Source organism: Mytilus edulis, chromosome 4, assembly GCF_963676685.1.
Source record: "Mytilus edulis chromosome 4, xbMytEdul2.2, whole genome shotgun sequence".
NCBI classification, from domain to species: domain Eukaryota; kingdom Metazoa; phylum Mollusca; class Bivalvia; order Mytilida; family Mytilidae; genus Mytilus; species Mytilus edulis.
This window is the reverse complement of record NC_092347.1, coordinates 93456958-93479604: the sequence shown is the minus strand read 5'-3', so window position 1 is coordinate 93479604 and position 22647 is coordinate 93456958.

Here is a 22647-nt window from a genome sequence, read left to right as displayed (position 1 = left end):
GTTAACATTTTCCCAAACGGCGCAAAATGCTTCGTCACAAGACTCTCGAATTATTTTCAATTCATTTGTGACAACACTAACTTTTTGGAAGGCCAAAAGTATGTCCTCTGTGGGTCCTTGTAGAAGTACGTACACTGAGTGTCCTAAGATATCCCGAAAAATGTAGGTACACATTAATGGCAACAATCCACTTGGAGTTTGTTATATGCATTAGCAATCCACTTGCCTCCGTTACGAACTTGGTATCCCAATTACAGTCTGTGTTTCTTGAAGTGATAGCAGTAAGGCAATGTACTATTGCTTCATATATATGAGATATGTTCTGTAATGTAGTATGTCGCTCTACCCATCTGGTTTCGCATAAAGTTTTCAATTTGTAACATTTAATCAGAGTACAGCCGTCTTGCTGCCGTTGATTGTTCACTGCTGTCAGTGGTGTTTCCAGTGTATTTTGTATATTTGATCTGCATTTCAGGTACTTTACAAGATTTTGACACTGCAAGATTAAGATCGTGGTTCATACAATACTAGTATTCTGCCCTTGGGTAAAGTCTTTTTATCCGTGCCGCACAACCGTTATACTTGCCATGTGACGAAGTCAATAATGATTAAATAAATTTTATTACGTAATTACAAAGTCAAGAAAGATTCTAAAGTTCAAATGTTCGAATGTTCACAAACTGTCTTTAAAGTTGAATTGTTCGAATGTTCAATATCTCACACGGGCACGTGATCGTATAGTATAACTGTTTCGTCCTTCTGGAGTACATTCGGATATTAAGCGCATGAGTTCCAGCCTACCCACGAGGGGGGAGACCTTGGCGGAAACTCCGGTACCAATCTGTCCTGATCGAATTGTGGTCTAATCGAATTCTGTCCTTGAAGTCCATTCAGAGATCTTATATAGTCCAGTGGTCTATACACACGGTCCATAGCTGTAGGCCGGTTACGTAGTCGTCTGTTTGTGGAGTAATAAATAGTCTGTGGTTAATTGTCAGACTATGCAATTAACCCCTGACGGTTACATGTTAGTTCACAGTAGACATGGTCATTTATTGGCTTCAGGGTATATATGTCTATAATATACGAACAGATTGTTATTAGTGTCCAAAGGCTTCCTGCTGATTAATATATGGGACACAATTGTGTAACATAATGCCTCCAATACTTATGGAACGAAAGTTCAATAAAATACGGTATTCTTCTTCCTGTAGGTTATTTTAATAGCTATTGTAAGGTTTCCGGTAACCATCACAACATATCTAAGTTGATAAGGTTCTATAAGTCTAATATCATAATATAATAAGTTCATCACATTCATCTAGTCCAATATCTGGATATATTTACACATATTTCATTCGAATCATAAGTTCAATATTTCGGTATACATAGTTCATGTTTTATTTCCGTCACCATCATAGTATAATGTTCATCAACTACTGGAAAGGGCGCAAATCTTTGTACAAGGGTCAGTCATCATCATCTTCATTACGAAGTAGTTGACGCATCTAGCTGGTTAGTTCGTCCTTCTTAAGAGGTGTTAATAACATCGTCATTGGGTTAAGTTTCATCCTTGATCAATGGCACAGAGGAAGACATCAGTCTCTCTGGAAGCAGTAACATCTGTTCCAACCAATTGCGTTGACACCATGTTGTGCCAACTGTTCGTGGCATTAGAACCAGAACTCGCACCCTTCTTTTTTGCTAACCAAGATATATTCTTAATAAATTAACAGTACAAAAATATGGCTATTCCAATGAAGATCGCACCTTAACCCCACTGATAAATTAAAACTTATTTCAATTTGGAAAACTAAAAATTGTCAACTTCCCCTTTGTTTCTTTTTTTTTTTTATTATCAATCGTCTGGTAAATCTCCTTTAGTTCTCTTGATTATTCAAGCCTAGCTAAATTTGATAAAACACTTTCTTTGTATAAATAAAAAAAACTATCAAGTTATTTGGTTTAAACAAAAACAAAATAAATAAAAATAAATAAATCTTGTATACAACTTCTACAATTTTGAGAAAATCTACTTAATAAAAACAAGATATGGTTATTTATTCATTTCTTAAGATATACATTTATATATTAATTTACAATCAAATAAGTTAATCAATCATTTAATGTAACCCCTACACCTACATAATACAAATGACATTTTTTTAATAAGAAATTATATTTAACCTTGTAAGCAATTGTAATACTTTTATTTCTTTAACCTTATTGCCTCATTATTTAATCTTAACTCTTAACTCTAAATAAAGACCAACGATTTATTCTCATCACTCTTTTAAAAAAACAAAACATTTAAGATTCCTTTGGTAAAATTTCAACTACGTCTTGTAACTGACTATTTTTCATATTTGACAACAACAATACCAACAACACCAAATGTCGTTCTCCTTAATCTTTACATTTTTCCAAAAATAGTATAAAGTGTCCTTATCATAATGATCCCTTCCTTTTTTATATATCTAATAAAAAAAAAATCATTTGTTTTAAAATTTCAAACCTACTGCCTATCCTATTTATACATTTCAATACGGCTCAGCGTTAGGGTATAAATTGAAATCTGATTTTAAAACTTAACTAACATCTTAAAAACTAAAACAATTAAAAAAAAATCTATGCCTACTTATGAACAAACTGACAAATCGTTAAGATTCTTTCTTCAACTCCTTAATTAATTATTTCCTTATTCTTATCTTAATTTCTAATAATAATCCTCATATTAAAGTGTCTTAATTTCTAATAATAATCCTCATATTAAAGTGTTCATGAAACATTTCAATTTTACTGTAAAGCTAGTTTTCCTTTAATATCAATTATCTATTTCACTTAAATTTCCTCGTTACGTTCGTATGTCTCTCTCTTTATTTTTTTTTAATTTAATATCAATCTATCACAATACTGGTATGTAAATCCCTTATGCCCGCGTCACACACGTTAAAATACCAAAAAGTGACTGAAGCAAGTACGATGAATAACGAAGTCTATACGATGGTGCCGAAATTATATACGATAGCAAAAGATGGACGTACGAAGGTTAACCGAAGACGGGTATTTAAGCTTAATATCTCAGCCGAAGCCTACACGATGGATCATGAAGGCTAAACGATGGATTACGAAGGCTAAACGATGGATTACGATGATGGTGCGATGGCCATACGATGTCTAAAAGATACAAACAGAATTTCGACAACATATCGTTTCTGTACAAGTCTGCCATGCATGGCGGGAAATCGATCTTTTTGTGTAATTCTTATAAAACTTAGTTTATTATCCCCTCGGCTTCTACGTGTAAGTTGCGTGTAGATGAAATTGTTATGGACACTCTAGAAAAAAAATGATCAAAACTTTGTATGGTGTTGCTCGTTAAGAATATCTTAAGCTCTATTGACTTTAAAGTTCAAAGGTCAAGGTCACAGTGGCAGTTGTAATACAAGGCAATACCACCCTTGTGGACACTCTAAAACCAACATGCTTCAAAAGATTTTAACCACATTTGGTATATTGTTCCTCCTTGTAATGATCTGACATTTTTTTACGTTCAAGGCCAAAGGTCAAGGTCATGCAGATGGACTTGTTTTTTCTCCTTGAAATAGCATAATACACAGGAAATTGGTTGCTCATTTTTTTACCTGCTGGTTCTAAAGACAATATTAAAGGTATTTCCAGTTACTGAATGTTTTGGTTGATTTCTAAAAAAAATAGTTTATGTATATATGCATATTCAATTTACCATTTTCTGCATGTGTCATATACAAATATAGTGTCCATATTTGTCCCCAATATGTTACATACGAGGGGATGCTACGCTCGGCATTGCCTTGTTTGAACTGTAAAATGTGTGCACTAGTCTGAATAATCACCCATAATTATGCCCATGTTTACTGATCTATCTTAAAGGTAAGGTAATGGGTTCGTTGATCCCTTTTATTCAAAAAGAGCACTTTCCAGGAGAATATCATAATAATATAGACAAAAGGAAGGATGTGGGGAAAGCAACAAATGCGGCAAAATATGACATATAGAAAACAAAATGGTTATGGAGTAAACATTCGTGTGACAACAACTCAGACGATACCTAAAAAATTAGAATAATGAAGAAAAAGTTGGTTTCCCTATATACGTGTACCTGCAGTGTTGGTGTACGAGGCGCGTTTATGATTTTCATTATGTTACTTGATATGAAAAATTGACGAAAAATAATATTTTTCTTGTAAAAGTAAATCCTGAGCCTGTAATAGCTGCTCTTCTTGTTCCATTTGAATTAATAGAAACAACGTTGTCGCCTTTCTTGTTCTCATAGAATCATATGATATGAGCTCCATATTTTGTGAACGTCTTTCTGAACTGTCGTATTAGACTGACCAGTGCATATCGCGCATGGCACTTTAAATGTATTTTAGCGCGAAAATTAACTTACATTTAGCTGGATTTATTACCGTCGTAGTTCCATCTTGTCGCCTTCGTGCTTTTATTCGATGGCAACACGACTGGATTACGAGGTCTTCACGAAGTCGTGTTGCCATCGTAAGACCTTTGGTATCTTCGTGATTCATTCATGTAGACATCGTAATGTCTAAACTTCCCGATGGAAACGATGGAAACACGAATGCAATACGATGTGCAAAGATGCATTCCCGGTGACATTACGATGGTGAGGATGGTGAACCGAACTCAATACGAACCCTCATTATCGGACGCACCTTCGGGGATTTTTTAACATGTTAAAATATTTAGAACCCTTCCCGAAGTTGTCCCCGAAGGCTAGAAAAAGTGGCCGATGGTTTAAAGATTGTTAAAGATGGCACTACGAATAGCCCGATCTGGATACGATCAGTCCCGATTTTGAAAATTTCCATTATCGTGTTGCCATCGGCGTAAAAATCGGGACAGTGTGACGCGGGCATTAGGTCAAAACATATTTATGTGCTATTTTCTGAAGATACGTCTCTTTTCCTATTAACAATATTCCCTTTAGAATTAAAAACTTTACCGAATATGTGTGCCATCCCTTGAAAAGCCATTTCTACTTTTGTACTGACATAGAAATATCTTGATTGTCCATTAAGAAAAAATGAAAGAAACTGAGTTCTTACCTTTTATATTCCTTCGCGTTATTTTAGACAATCCAAGTCGATCCTGGTCACGGCAACAAATCGTGACTTATGTGACGAAGTCAATAATGATTAAATAAATTTTATTACGTAATTACAAAGTTAAGAAAGACTCTAAAGTTCAAATGTTCGAATGTTCACAAACTGTCTTTAAAGTTGAATTGTTCGAATGTTCAATATCTCACACGGGCACGTGATCGTATAGTATAACTGTTTCGTCCTTCTGGAGTACATTCGGATATTAAGCGCATGAGTTCCAGCCTACCCACGAGGGGGGAGACCTTGGCGGAAACTCCGGTACCAATCTGTCCTGATCGAATTGTGGTCTAATCGAATTCTGTCCTTGAAGTCCATTCAGAGATCTTATATAGTCCATATATATACGAACAGATTGTTATTAGTGTCCAAAGGCTTCCTGCTGATTAATTTATGGGACACAATTGTGTAACAGCCACTCATATTACCAGCTCCATCATACGACTGAGATCTGCAATTTTTCATGCTTAAACCAAGTTCCTGAACTTTTGCAAGAATATTTTCAGCAATGGATTCACATGTTGTACTTTTGCATTCAATATATTCTATTACTTTCTCAACTGGGTTGTCATTGTCTAAATACCTAAGAACTAATCCTAACTGCTCTATGTCACTACTGTCAGTTACTTCGTCCGCCTGTATACAAAAAAGAGGACCATGTGGCTGAATCTTGACCCTTGTTATTATTTCGTTTTGTATGTACGTACATGTAACTCATTCTGTGTTGATTTTGACGTGTAAGACGCATTTTTTTAGCATGTTTCAAAATGTTCTTTTAAAGCAGTATCGCCTGAGACAGCACATAACTTGAATAGTTCCTTTAAAATTCCTGCATTGGAATTATTGTTTTTATCTAATATGTCGAAGCAAGTACCATCATCCCGATGTGACCGAAAAGCTTGACCTTGTCTCCCACAGTATTCGATGCATCTGATTATAGACTTCAATATAGTTCTATTTTTTTCTATTTTTTCTCTCAATCTTATATCCAGAATATTGTATATTCTTTTATGCGTATTTTCCTCTACTTGTACGAAATTCTTCATTTTTACCATTGACGATTTGTGATAAGAAGAAACCGCATGGTTCTTAAGGTCGCATACAGAATCTTTCCAATTTGTGTATGGGTTGTCTATCAACGCCTTTGCACGCCCTCCTGGGGTATTACTTATTTTACTAGGAAATAAAATGCAGGGTAAGCAATAAATTCCATCTTCAGTTATATCATATGTAATGAAATCAAATTGACTGAACCACTGATGTTGGCATGACCTTGTTCTTTCTCCTGTTCTTTCTCCTGTTGTTTTGGTTTTGTCTTTGTATTTCCGTTTGGGCAACTGGAAGGATTGTGGAGGAATACGATTCTTTATAAGTGAATATTTTTAAAGATATTTTTCATCATCTAGATTTCCTTTCAGTTGGCTTCTTAGTTTACAACTTATCTGAGGTGCTTTTTCGCTAAGAGTCTCAAAATGGGTTTTATTCGAACTGTCTTCTGTCAACGTATTCATACGACGATGATGCACTGCATTCTAGTTCATGTTCTCCTTCTACAACTTCGGTATCGAACTGTTCTTTCTTTTCTTCTGGAATATGACTATCACTAATTTGTTCTTTCTTTTCTTCTTGTTGTGTACTAATTTGTTCTTTCTTTTCTGCTTGTGCATCATTTTTTATCTGAGTGATTTTCTTTTGAAACCATGCATCGATCTTGACTTGAAATGTTTTCTGTTTCTTCAATGGGGGTCGTTTTACTTCATCTTTCTTTTTGTTGTCACTCCGATTCTCTAATTCATTGTTGTCCTTTACGTTATCATAGATCTTATGTATGTAAACAAAGTGGTTAGGATGGTACGCAGCTCTTGGTGTGTTGTCCAGATTCCCGTCTCTAGACCGAAATATGTGTACTGTTTTATTATTCACTAAATTAGTTCTGGGTGAAATATTGCCGTTCAATAACGGTCGTAAACCATTGTTACAATCTGGATATATCAAATATATGTTTTGTTTGATGATTGACGCTAGCGCCATGGCTTGAAGCAATGCGCACCAGCGCTTTGGTTGTATATTTGTACTTCACCACTGAAATTCTGTCCTTACTTTTCATGAATTCAGTGTCTCCTTCGTCACTTAATATGTATGAAAAGACAGTATTTGGATTGCTCGTACTCATTATTGGATTCTGTAAACATTCGTTTAACTTTGGATGACTAGCATAATAATCGGCATTTAGATACAATTCGCATGAAGTAAGTAGTCGTAATTGGTCAGAATATGTTTCTTTGCCTGAAACGTTACAGATAACTCGAAGTTAGTTGATCATAGAAATAGAAAAACATATTCTTCCTAATTAAAATAACTAAATGCTTTTTTTGCAAATACCTTACAATAAGGCACACAAAGTAGTGACGGACAGATTCGAAAAGCGTACAAACTTAAAACGGTATTTTGTATTCATGTTAAAAATATCGTTTAACGTATCATCAAAAAGCTGCTGGTCTGATATGAAATCATTTTGTTTAGTGGTTCGTAATAAATTGTGGGAAAAATGAATGAATAGACCGTCGGTCACGGAGGGACGGACGAACAGGCGGACGGACGGAATAACAAAGGTACAGACTAACACGGGGGAATGCAATGATAATGATCTGCATTTTTAAATGACATTGAACATTAAGTAAAAAATCGTTACCTGTAGTCTACATGATCATCTAACTAACATGGTTATCATTATACATTTGGTAAAATTTTAATTAAAGCGTAAATTTACGAGTTCCTGTAATAAAAATAAGGAGATGCGGTATGGTTGTCAATGAAAAAACACTACGATGTATCATTCAACATGAGTTAGAACTATACAATGTTACAATACTGTTACGTATAGACCTTTGGCCATTGTTGAAGGTTGTTATGTTACCCCAGAAATTACAATTTCAACGGATGCATTCTTAACGTCCAGCTGACAATATTTCAACAATTAATTTAATTTGATAAGATATTACCCCTAATTTTACTAGTTTGATACATTGAGGCGGAAATTTAACCTGCTGCCTCACAAATTGCCAGTCTACATTTGTCAAAACCAGATAAACAAGTTACCCCACAAGTCCGACTTGGAGAAGAAGCAAAATATCAATTTTAAAGTCTTACGTTCGACCAGGCCGGTGTTTGCACCAACGACTTCAGCATCAAGGCGAAAACTCTATCCCGAGGCCCGTGGCGTGAGGCGGTTGTCGTAGTATTTGGATGCAAATTAAAGTTGATAAATACTCAGAATAATTTTTTTAGTCTTTTTTAATAAAAGAGGGGCGAAAGATATCAAAGGAACATTCATACTCATTGAACGAAAATAGACTGACAACGCCATGGCTAAAAAAGAAATACAACGTTTAACGGACAAATATCACTACACAAGATACAATATAGAAAACTAAAATGTAAATACTTTGCAACACGAACCCCAGCAAAAGTTAAACTGGGGGTGATAACATGTGCTCTGGAAGGGTAAGCAGATCATCCTGCTCCAAATAGTCATGTGACACTTGTTTTGTTGCTTATGATGAATCTAATCATATTATACAAAGTAACATGATGTGAAACTGGGTACAAAGCAACAACAAAGAATGGGTGTCATGAGTTATTTTGTACGAATAAGAGTTAACTAAAAGCTGCTTAGCAGAGATACGCACCAGACAAAGCCAGGGATACGGAATAATATATACAGTTCCCATCTCCAGTTGTTTTTATGTTGCGAGTAGGGACATCTCCTGGTATCAATGCTTCTGCTAATTGATCAGTGTCTATAGTGGTAATATACGCTAAACTTTGTGATTGAACTTCTGTAATTTCAATTTCAAAAGCAGCTGTCATTTCGTAGTTGTGTTGTTCAATCCCGTTAATGTCCTCCATATCCATTAATGACTTCAGTCTATGATGGAATTTTCTTTGTCTCTCCGAATTATTTGAAACATACATGTTTGTCTCCTTTTTATAAACTGACAGTTACACACTCTGTTATCGGTTCAAAATATAGCACGCCCACCGGTCCAGTACGTAACATCTGTCATCACTCAGACAGCTACATAACGGAAATGCTAACGAATGGAGACGAAAAATACCGTTAATTATCAAATCAAAAGTTTTTTGATCATTTTTTTTTTTATTAATTTATCTACAAGTTAGACAGTTTAACTGACGAAAAATTTGATTTGAATCTTTTGAAATGAGTTAAAAAAATATCATTTTTGCAGCTCCATAAGCATAAATCCGCCTCTTTATATTAATATTCTTGTAATTGATATAAATTACATAAACAAAATAATTACAAACCTAATCCTGAATTATATCATTTTAATTTTTTTTTAATTTAATTGTGATGTCACTTTAGTAGCGTTGATCTAGTGTACAGTTCTTGGTTCTGTTGTGCTTTTTTGTGCGCTGGCATAGGTTGTATGTTCTGTGGTAAGCATGTCGAAATGTACTATTGTTTTGTTTATTTGTGTATTTCCCTCTCCTGGATGTTATTGTATTTATTTACTGACTATCTAATTGAAAAACGTAAAATTATTTATAATTTCAACTCTCATCCTTTTGAAAGAGTCATCCAACAGTAAGCATATTAATTATAACCAACCAAAAATTACGAAGAGTAATTGAACATTTTGAAACGTGTTCTGGAAGTAATAGTTTAAAAACAGTTTCCCCGATCTTAATTTGAAATAAAATATCAATTGTATTCACCAACATGTTAGTAGGTGTGTTTGATTTGTCATTAATTGAAGGTCATTTACTGTAACATCTTGTAATTTTATAACTTAATTAGTCACATTCCGCTTGCGTTGTGTAAGCGTAAGCAGTAGTTAATAGTAATTTAATCGACTTTCTATTATATAATGATTCAGAAAACTAAGCACTTATTTTGACTTTGATTTGTATTTTCTGGGTGAGTGCTAGAGAAGGTGAAGACCATTAAATTGAATGTTTTCGTACCGTTGAAGTTCCATGAATCTCAAGGTAAGGTGTCTCCTTTCTAATCTCATATTTGACAGCTTATTGATATTAGGAACTGGGAGAAAAATAATACCTTGACCAGACTGGATGATCATATGCACTTGTCTCAGAATTTGGTTTTTCCTATATACCTTAATATAATAGGTATATAGGAATTTTTTTTCTGAGACAAGTGCCTCCAGCCATCGGGATGATCTTACACTGACACACCGCGTCCTTATGGGATAACTATTAAGGATTGTGTGGCATATTTTTAAAATTTAAGAGTTTAAATGTATACTTAAAAGTTCTGTACTACCACTTCTTACACTGTGTCTTCTTCAGTATTCAATTGTCGCCGCTACCATGTGTTTTACACTTGTAACATTCCCAAGTTATTTCTCTATGAGATGAAACATGGATGAAATATCTAGGGAAAACAATTAAAAAATACCGAACTACGAGGAAAATAAAAAACAGAAAGCCCATAATCAAATGGCAAACGCTCAAACGAATGGACACCAGCTGTCATATCCATGACTTGGTATAAATCTGTCTGGTTTTATAGCTAGCTAAACATATCATTTGTACATAGGACATGTTTGAGATCTCAAATCTTTATCGAAATTTGTTTTGACGATTCTGGTCTCGATTTGCCACTTGCGATATAATATGGATTACTGGTCTAAAATCCTTCCATATCCAGGTTGAATGCGGTAATCATCTACATTGCACGAGCATTTGGAAAGAAATCATTTGGTACATAAGTTATATTGAATAATGATATGGAAATAAGGTTGACATATGTGGATGGTTCCTTGGACGGTTTTTATGTTTAGGGAGTCATTTTCATCCAGTTTGTCACTTTTAATGGGATTATCTTCGATAGTATCTTTTTTCCGAATAATGTTATAAAAACTGTGTAAACGTCAAATTGTCTTATTTAGCTCACCTGGCCCAAAGTGCCAAGTGAGATTTCCTCATCACTTGACGTCCGTCGTCCGTCTTCGTCGTCCGTCGTCGTAAACTTTTCACATTTTGAACTTCTTCTAGAGAACCACTGAATGGAATGAAACCAAACATGGCATGAATGTTCCTTATGAGGTGCTGACCAAGCCGATCCATCATCCAAGATTGCCGACAGCCGGGGGGTGTCTTAGTTTAACATAGGACCCTATGGGAAATGCATACAAAATACTTCTTCTAGAGAACCACTGAATTGAATGAAACCAAACATACATGTAGCATAAATGTTCCTTTCCTATTGAGGTGCTGGCCAAGTGTTTCTACTTTGAAGCCAAATTTTTTGTATATGATTTCAAAAACCTAAGTAGTTAGGTGAGCGATACAGGCCCTTAAGAGCCTCTAGTTTTAATTTTTTGGCTAGTGCTTTACCATTAAAATGCGTTATAAGGCGATCAGAAGAGAAAAAGAAAGATTCCAGGTGGACAATTTGGTTGACGCGCGTTAAATTTTTTCTATGGTTTTTTAAGCACGAGTCCTTCCTTCATATTGCTTATGAAATCCTCAAGCATTCTCTGCTTTTTTCATCCATTTCTGCTCGATTTATCAAAGTTCCTATTTTCTCTACAGTATTCTCCAGGTTCTTGTCAGTCTGGAAACAATTCATAACTGTCAAGCAGTGAAGTTTTGCACAAGGTATGTTCTTATTTGTGTTTGACTTGTGTCCTGTCTTAAGAAATTTGTGTATCTTTTGCTCCATATTTGTTTTTCCCCACTTTTACCATTGGTGTAACGTTCTATTTTTTAATAATCTAGCTAGCGTTTTAGTGGAGTACAGCCTTGTTTGCGGCTGATATTTATCGTTTTTGCCCTTTCTAATGGTGGTTGTTTACTTGTACACATTTTAAACAACTCTAACGATTCACCGACATCTTTCAAATTCCTTAAAAAACTTTGTATCTGTCTTTTCTTGCATTACATTAAATAACTGTTTATATATTTGAACATAGTGGCACCACCCTCATTTACACGACTACATCTTAATCTACCAATAGTGTCAAATCCATTTTGATGAATATACATGCAGAAGACTAAAATTTTGGACAAAATTGGACTATGAATTCCCTTTTCACACTACGTCATGTGATAAAAAAAGTTTAAATAAAAAAATAAGAGGAGTGGTATCGTAACTACTGTAAAAATCAGCCATATGTACTCGAGTTAACTGTATGCTCATCTTGTTCTGCACTAACCTTTTTACAATGTAGTCATAAGCACTTCAATACCATATTTATAGACAACCATCATAACCAAAGTCATCAATAGTAAGTGAAGGATCATGTTTCATCCCTGAAAATGCCCGATGTGTTACTTATTTCAACAATTTATTGAAAAAAAGAATGTTCACCGCAAGGAAAAAAAGCTGAAGACGGACTAACTTGTCATATGTAATATGAACACTGTTTTCGTGGTGAGAGAGCTGTTGAAATTCAATGATATGCATATAATACAATTCTTAATAATGCATGGTCTGTTTTGACATTGTTGATGGTTCCTAAAACTTATTATATAAGCTTAGCTGGAGATTTTGATGTTTTGGGTAGGTGTTGGTGCCACGAGGACCTAATCTAAGAAATGTGTTACATCAAAATAATGGAATATCATTGGGATTGGAAGCTCCTTTTCATCCTAAACTGAATTTTTGAGACATGCAGTTTGAGTGTGTCCATCATTGTCGTATTATGTCATTTCAAAAGCGAAATTTAGACCTACTTCTAGAAGTTAGATGTTTGTGTTTCTTATTTTTAAAGTCTTTAAACATTTTCTTTAGTGTAGATGTGCTCAAAATAAATAAACATTTAGTCTTGGATGCATGCATGATTTTTTTTATTAGTGGCTTTGAACTGGCTGTCAGTTAACTGCGAGTATTCTCAGATCTGTTCCTTGTGTCTTTTTGTTGTTGGGATGTACAAGTACCCGGCCACGTCTAATTGTATTTTTGTTCATCTGCTGAGTTTAGTCTTTTTCAACTGATTTTTATAGTTTGTTTTTATGTTGTAGTGTTATACCACTGTCCAGGTTATGGGGAGGGTTGGGATCCCGCTAACATGTTTAACCCCGCCACATTCTGTATGTATGTGCCTGTCCCAAGTCAGGAGCCTGTAATTCTGTGGTTGTCGTTTATGTAACACTTGTTTTTCGTTCATTTGTTTTATATATAAATAAGGCTGTTAGTTTTCTCGTTTGAATTGAGTTACATTGTCATTTCGGGGCTTTTTATAACTGTCTATGCAGTATGGGCTTTCTCATTGTTGAAGGTGGTACGGTGACCAATAGTTGTTAATTTCTGTGTCATTTTGGTCTCTTGTGGAAAGTGGTCTCATTGGCAATCATACCACATCTTCTTTTTTATAATTGTTCTTCATTGATTGTATACGTATATACATGTTATAGTGATGCCACAAAGATATACTTTACAGACATCTCATAGGTACACAATTTAATGACGTCGTGATAAATATATATATATACCAGTATATAGACTAGGTAGACAGTACTTGACATTTGTAATACAATTTTATTGACAATAAATTGCTGGAATATATTTTTTTGTTGCAAACATATATATCGTGTTATCGGTTATATCCATGAAAACAGTCCGGTTGTTCTGAATTTATTTCGTTTTTTATTTTAATTGCATTATACGATAAATAATGATCATGATTATGTTTTTTATTCACATGGTACTGATGCACTATTTTAGGGAATGTTGTGACGAAAAGTGTCAGTGGGTTTCTTCAACTCTTATATTTTGTATGCATAACTGCCTAGGCTTAGCTAACTGTATACTGCCCAGTGACGCTTTTTCAACTAAATGCATGTGAGCCTTTTAGCAATGTTATGTGAGCAATACCATTTTTTAAGCAGGGAAGAAGATTTTATGTCAATTAGAAGATTGATATCATCGGTCAACGGCTCAGAATGCTCTGCTTTGTCTCTCTTCCTTTCTTTCTTTTTTTACAATTTGTTGATTGACTTCTGATAAATGTTTCCTGATGAAATAATATATTATAATAATTATTAGCTGATATAACTGTAATTCCTTATTTGTGATATTTTAATGTTCTTTATATCCTACTCATAATTCCTCAAAGTGAGGATCACTCTTTTCATTCTTTGCTTTTAATATTAAATGTGCAATAAAATCTACCAGGTATATAATTCCATTATTATTTTGTAAATTCCCATATGTCATATTCAGGTTTTTTTTATTATAGTATTTGTTTTTTTGTTGTTGGTCATCAATGAAGTTTCTTACTTCATTTTCATCTCCAAAATAGGTCTGATTAAAGATTTCGTTCCAACAGCTGGTGGTTCAATGCTTGTTTATTGGTATTCTGAGTGTCTGTGTTGTTTAGATATCTTTCACTGTTTGTGTTCAATGTTATCTCCATAGTTTTTCCAGATTATTGTATGTTCATTAAAGAGTTTCTGATAGTGCTTTATTGTAGAACTTAATTACATGCAGTAAATATTTAGACAGTGCTTTATTGTAGAACTTAATTACATGGAGTAAATATTTAGATAAATCATCATCAATGATATCCCCCTCAACCTGATTCATTTGGCATAGCTCGGATAATGGACATTGAAGACAATAATCTGGGAGCTCCTTCTTTTCCAAAGCGCTATTGGTGATGGAGAGGACAACAAAAATACATGTAGGACTTTTAAAATATGAAATTAAATGGAAGGAAGACATGCATTTTAATGTTTTAATTGATACCATCTCAAAAAGCTAGTTAACAACAGAAATGTAAAATAAAAGTAAATCACTAAAACATTGAACTCCGAGGAAAATTCAACATAGACAGTTCCTGGCAAAATCAATTGCTCAAACACATCAAACAAATGGATACCAACTGTCATAGTCCTGACTTGGTACAGGCATTATCTTTTGTAGAAAATGGTGGATTTAACCTGATTTTAAAGCTAGCTTAAACTCTCTCTTGTATGACCATCGCATCAAATTCTATTATATTGACAATAATGTGTGAACATCTCAAAGGTAAAAATGTCAAAAATAGGGGTATAGCAGTCACTAGTGTGTTATAATCTTAACAACTATAAAAACAAACAAATATGTAACAAGGAAGCACAAAATGGCATATAGACCAAGCATATCAGCAAATTTAAAAACAAGAATACACAAATTTACAACTATAGTTTAAGGTGGTACCCTACACCTTCACTAAAATTAATTCGGCTCGTTTAATTCTAATTAAATTTTTACAAAGTATTTACTTTGACCCTTCGACAAAAATATAAAATTTTTTAAATATTTGAACCAGCCAATTTATCGGAAACATTACACTGGTTATATAGCAGTTTGACAAACGTTAATTTTGATCATTGAGAAGCTTAATATTCCCTTAACAACACAACGTAATTAAAACATTCAACTGAATTTACAGAGTTACCTCCCTGTAGTGTTAGGTACCACCTTAAAAAAACAATATCGGGATGTATAATTACTGAGCGACGTCATGTATGTATATTTTAGTTTGTTTCCTAATTTTTTTTTCTTTTAATCGATTTATGAAAGTTGAACAGCGTTATAATACTGTTGCCTTTATTTATGTTTGTAATTTGTTTTATACAAACTTATTAACCTAATAGAGGCACATGACATGCATATCTTTCTCGTTAACGCTTCCAAAAACCCGTTAAATTGTTTCTTCCTATGAATATATATGAAACTACTCAGTGACGTTTATTCATGGAACTACTCAGTGAAGTTTTCAAAGGCACAAAGCTTCCCAAATATCAAATAAATAATGTTTCAATACATTCTTGTCAAGATTGCACTTTTTTAAAATTTTATTTCAAATACTGTTTGATTTGTTTTGCTTATCGAGAAGGTTGTTAGAATAAGTAGTTATAAATTCACCAATTTGCAACACAGCAAAATGTCGCACTAAATTTCATTTGTAAAACTACATGCAGTCATGTGGACGCTTTAGCGAGTATAAAATATACAATTGAAGCAGATATAGGGGTTGTTATGCTTGAAAGGACAACCAATAGCAGGATTAATACTATTCACGACGTCAATTTCTATACTATTAAACGAGAAGACCTCATTTTGTGTGTCGCTTCTCTTCCTTCCACAGTAAATTCATCAAAATGCCTCTGCGTCTTATATGTACATTACCATGCATACATGTAGTCGCATTGTCATCCATTCTTATGATTGTTCAGTTTGGGTTATTTTGAGAGAAAAACGAAAATACAGAAAAGGCTTCCGGATATTGTTTCTGTCATCAGACCGACTTTTAAGTCAAAGACTTCCGGTTTTAAATTTGATTTGCACATAATTTTCATATAGAAATAAACAATTAATTTTCCCATAGGCGACAATGATAGCTTTTATCGTGATACAGACGTAAGAAAGTTGATTTGTTTAATTTGTCCCAATTCAGGAGACTCTGGCCTTTGTTATTCTTGGATGATTTTCAATGTTAGTTTCTTGTGTATAATTCGGAGTTAAGTGTTACGTCCATTATCACTGAACTAGTATACATATTTGTTTAGGGGCCAGCTGAAGGACGCCTCCGGGTGCGGACGTTTCTCCCTGCATTGTAGACATTCGGCTGTTGTCTGCTCTATGGTCGGGTAGTTGTCTCTTAGACACATTACTAATTTCCATTCTAAATGTTATTTGCAATGCAGAATGATTATTACCATATTTATTAACAGTTCTATTCTTGATGCCGACCATATTTTTTTCTTATGACGCTCAATTCATGCAGGGAAATCCCAACATAATGAAATAACGCATAATTGCTTGCATCCACAGCATTTGAACTGGGATTGTTTTCAAATTGGCAATAATTGAAAATCTTATATTTTGTGACAATCCTTATCCATGATAATACAGACACAGTTACGTCTCATACTTTTGTTTACTTAATTTAAAGGTTAAAACAGATGGTCCCATTATTTCCCTTTTGAACTTCTTTTAAGTGCAAAACCGTTGTAATAAGCCTTTGAACTAAGTGTTATTGACGGTAAGGGCGGGGTTGTTCCCATTATACGGACATCATATGCAGGAGTGTGCTCCTAACGCAGAAACTGCTCCAACAAAGTTATGAGGCGGACAGATTAAAAATGACACTCGTAAATTTTACGGACACCATCACGATTTGGTTGATCTATACGATGTATATTTGTCCAAACCACGGGTGTCATTCGGTTTAACGAGAGAAATGATCGTGAAAGAATATCTAACGGCGGTCAAGTATTGAGGGACGATCGTGAAAGCTCTGGTAACGGATCATGAAAGACATTTAATCGAGGAGACATATGAAAGGTCAATAAATATTCTAATTTAATTAATTACACAGACAAATTAACGACAAAATAAAACAGTCTGTCAAAATGTTTCAACATTATGATCAGTATGTGAGAATATCAAGTTTTAAAAATACATAGTTATTACAAAACTACAAAAGGCAGATTGCTTCTCGACCTTTCAAGGACATGAAAAATGTAAACAAACATGATTCGACTAGAAAAACTACTTTTATCCGAATAAGGGCATTTTATATGAATTAATCAAATGGTTCTCATAGTTATTTTGTATAAACATAATCTGAAACTTGGTAAATAAAGAACTAGGATCGTGAAAGATCTGATGCTACGAAGACGTTCAAATTATTCTTCAATTATATCATAATTAGTATATGTTATTGGTATTGAGAAAAGCTAGATAGGTCAATATCCTCAATAAGTTTAATTAAGCATTTCAAAGTATTAATATTTTCAGAAAATGAAATGTAAAATAGTTGGATGACTGAAGGATGAAGCTTTTTATTGTCATGTGAAGTACTCAGTCATCAAGAGTTATAGGATACCCACATTTTGTATATTGGATCCTATAAACTACATGTACGTCAGACAGAATTCACCTGACCCCGAATTTGCCTAATTTCATGGATGAAGATTCATTTTTGTGGTCAAGTCCGTATCGCGGATTCGTTAAGTTTTAGGATAACTGTCTGTTATGATTGTAAGGTGTACATTTTTTACTTCTGCAACGTTTCAACTAACATCGAACTCATTATCATGCATCATTCGGCAAATGTTCGTTTTATGTTGTTTAGCCTTTTGGATATATACCTGTATGCTATAGCGCCAAGGTATTTCGTGTATGGTGTACATGTTTGTCTACATATGTTTCATATATGACCATGATGACGTCAATTGTATTTCACAGTGTAGATACTATTCTGTACGCTATCCAGAAGTCGCGATTTTCGAAGCGAGAACTTTTTGGATCACATTTTAAATTTGATGGGTATACTGAATTAAACGGTAAGTTGATCATCTGTACATTGCTTAATGATTATTTCAGCCGACATCAATATTCTCAAATGGTTTAGAATTAAATTCCGCACATTCATTATTCGTATCTTTGCCTTAATCAAGAGATTTTCAAGTGCATCACTAAGAAAAATCAGTCAGCAAACCTAAAAACAACCTTTTTACCCTCTTAGTGTACAAATTAACGTAACAACCAGACTTAATTAACTAAATGAAGTGTATTTCAAGTGGTGGTAAAAGTTTCAACCAGATCTTTGAAGACAGAAATAAGAAAATTACACTTGTTTGAATTTCTCACTGTACGATCAGTCTCGATTGTATATTTTAAAACTGTATGATCAGTCTTTATGTCACTGTATTCTAGTGGTGATTTCAAAGTTATTTACGATACATTAAAAGGTGGCATTTTTCTAAATAACACAAATATATTTCAATACATTCACATCCTGAAAACCTATGAAACATGTTTAGCTTGATAGGGTGTACTCGACTTACTACATTAACTATAAGGATGTTTAAATGTTGCTAAACTAAGAGGAAGGTTTGATGTATACTAGTATATAAGTTTCAGAAATGTCCTCCGTTATGCTTAAAATTGTACAAACACACAGATTTAGTTGTTATATAAAAATGCATGTATTTACACACATTCGAGGCCGTACTGTAGCCTTTAATTGATCACAGTTCCTTCACTTTGTTTAAGATGTAGAGCTGTCTCTTTGACACTCAATCGTACAGCACTTTGTCAAGCGGGGGGTTATAGTGATAAAGAAGTCCGTCTTTCTGTTCGTCCGATGGGCCGTTACAATATGTTTCGCCGGTTATTTAAATAGAGAGGGGGTCCAATCCAGGAGAAAAGGGGATTCCAAATATATGTTCCCATACAAATGCATTGATAGTTAAAAAAGGGTTTCAAACTGCCGGATCCCTTTTTTTTAAATCCGTCACTGATATAACTATTAATTAATCTTATTCGGATTCCTTATCATAAATAGACATGTTACGAAAAGGTATATTCACGACGCTGAGGTTGACAAATTACATTTTAAATGTGGGGTCTGTATCAAAACACAAAATATATTACCTGTATACATTGAATATAACTTAAAAATTGCATTACTCCTTTTGGAGGCAATTCGTCTGGATCGAATATTCAATGACATTTGTATCATAAGAAATATAGGAAATTGATATTAATAAATTCCATAATATTTTTTAAGAAACTATAATGCAAAAAAAAAGGGGGGGGGCACGGTCATGTAAATGCAGCAGTAGATGGGGGGGGGGGGGGAGTGTGTGAATTTTTCTGCTAGTCCTTAATAGACCTTCAAATAATCAAAGTATTATAATCTGTTTTATACCTACTCGTGAATATATATGTAACGATTATTTTTATATAGTTATGAAAAGCAAACAAAGGAGTGTATGTATTTTGATCCAGTTGTTTGCCACCTAAATTTTTACCTAACGGGGTATGTTTTAAAACACCTAAAATACGATTTTTATGCAATTTCAACTTGAAACTTGTTGCATAATAGTTTCAGAAAATTTACTCCCGGTCATATAGCGGCGAAGGCATGTATTTTCTTCATTTATTTCCTTCCATTTTTGTCTTAATTTAAAGAGTTTCAGCTCAATTTGTATTTTCTTTATAAGGGGTTTGTGATTGATTGATTGTTGTTTGCTTAACGTCCACTTGCAAATATTTCATGCATGTTCAGAACGATGATAGGTTTGTGTAAAATATGACTCACTACTCACCGGTTGAACATCCCTGCAGAGTTTCAAAAGCATTGCATAATGACTTTGCATTTACACCTTAACTCCACTTTTTGCGGACATTGCATTCATACATAGGTGATTGTGGACAACAGAAGTCATACAAGATTTATTCGAAGTGGTTTCATATATAGGACACCAAAATGATGCCCAACAGTATAAAAGAGGGACGAAAGATACCAAAGGGACAGTCAAACTCATAAATCTAAAACAAACTGACAACGCTATGGCTAAAAATAAAAAAGACAAACAGAAAAACAATAGTACACACGACACAACATAGAAAACTAAAGAATAAACAACACGAACCCCACCAAAAACTAGGGGTGATCTCAGGTGCTCCGGAAGGGTAAGCAGATCCTGCTCCACATGTGGCACCCGTCGTGTTGCTTAAGTGATTACAAATCCGGTAAATAGTCTAATTCGGTAGGTCATATTCATGAAAGGGAAGGGGATTGTAGTTACGACGTAAGGAACATAATTATCCGATATCATTTGTGAAACGGTTATTCCATAACGGTCAACCAACTCGTGATGGCGTCCGTAAAATTTACGAAGGGATGATTTCAACTTCACCATTTGGAACTCTTGGTTTAATAGCTTCCTTGTGAGCAGCAAACCTCTATCAAGAAAATCATGATAGGAAATGCAAGCACGGGAATATCGTATCAATTGGGAGATATATACCCCGTATGCAGGTGCTGCTGGAATGTTGCTACTTAGAAATGGAAAGTTCACAATTGGAAAGCTGAAATCATCTCTTTTGTCGTAAAGTTTTGTTTTCAAATCTATTGCCTTTCATTCGACCAGGTTTGGAGTTAGATTTCCTTCAGAATTTTGTCATCTTAGCGGGAAAAAAATTATCATATCATTAACTGTTACAGTTTCTTTTGAATACAGACTACAAGCAAAATTATAAATTTAGAATATGACCTTGACCTTCAACCTTGACCTCAATTTCCTTCAAATGGACCAAGGACTTCATACCAAAAGACTGTAGGCCTCTACGACTTATAACGTATGAATTTATCCAACATATCGCCTATCTTAAATCTTCAAAGGGAAATAACTCCAATGAGATGTCTTCCGATCACTTCAGTTAAAATTAACCAAATCATTTTTAAGAGTAGACAAACAATTTAGTGAAAACAGTTTGTTAAAATCTTTTACGGTTTTAGAGATATAGCGATAACAAGAAAAAGGGGATGCGGGGAGATAACTCCTATAAGGATAAGTGTTTTTGGTCACACACGGTGAGTTTTGAAACCCCCATTACTGTACAACATCATTGGCCAAACAATTTTCATCCATTCGATATGTTGTAAAACAAAAAAAGCATCTCATACTGCAGAAGAAAAAAAAAATAATCAGAAGAAAAACAAAAGGTAAGTGGAAAGACCTAATTAATTTTCTAATTACTACTACAATTAAATATAAATTCGTATTATAATTTTCACTGTTCAGTCATTCCCAAATATGGGTACAAATACAAAATTACAGTGTCGCCGGCAAATAACCACAAAATGCAAGCTTAAGATATGTCACAGATATTTTTTTTCGTGTTCTAAGTGATTAATATGTATACTGAAATAAAATTATATTCTTAATACAAGTTAGATAAGTCATACAAATCTAATCTTGAATTTCATCCAAATTCTTTCTTAATTTTCGGAACACGTTTTAGAAATTTAAATGTGACGTCACTTTGGGCGTGCATTGACTATTGCTAACAGGGCTGTGATTTTGTAATGCATTCGATTTTATTCTGTAGCTAGTCACCACTTCAGTTTAATCATGTATATCTATTATATAGTCATTTTATAAAATTTACTGTTTGCAAAACTATGTATTATTCTTGATAATAATGATGTTTTTGTCCCAGGAGGACAACCCTGGCGCCCTCACAACTTTTTGGAACTTTTGGTCCTCGGCGATCTTCAACTTTGTTGTTGTTATGGCTTTCAAACTTTCTACATCTGAGCATAGTTTTGTGTGGACGTAGCGCGCGTCTGGCATATACAAATATTTTTTAACCTGTTACCTTTTGATGGCTATTATTCGTTTGTTTTTATGTCCTATATTTTCTCCCATTTATCTGGTTATTATAATTAACACTGCCATTAAATCGGGAGGTTTGGCATGCCACAAAACCAGGTTCAACCCACATTTTTTTCATGAAATGCCCTGTACCAAGTCAGGTAAATGGCCATTGTTTCATTATAGTTCGTTTCTCTGTGTGTTACATTTCGGTGTTGTGTCGTAGATCTCTTATATTTGATACGTTTCCCTCAGTTTAAGTTTGTAACCCGGATTTGTTTTTTTCTCTATCGATTAATGAATTTTGAACAGCGGTATACTACTGTTTCCT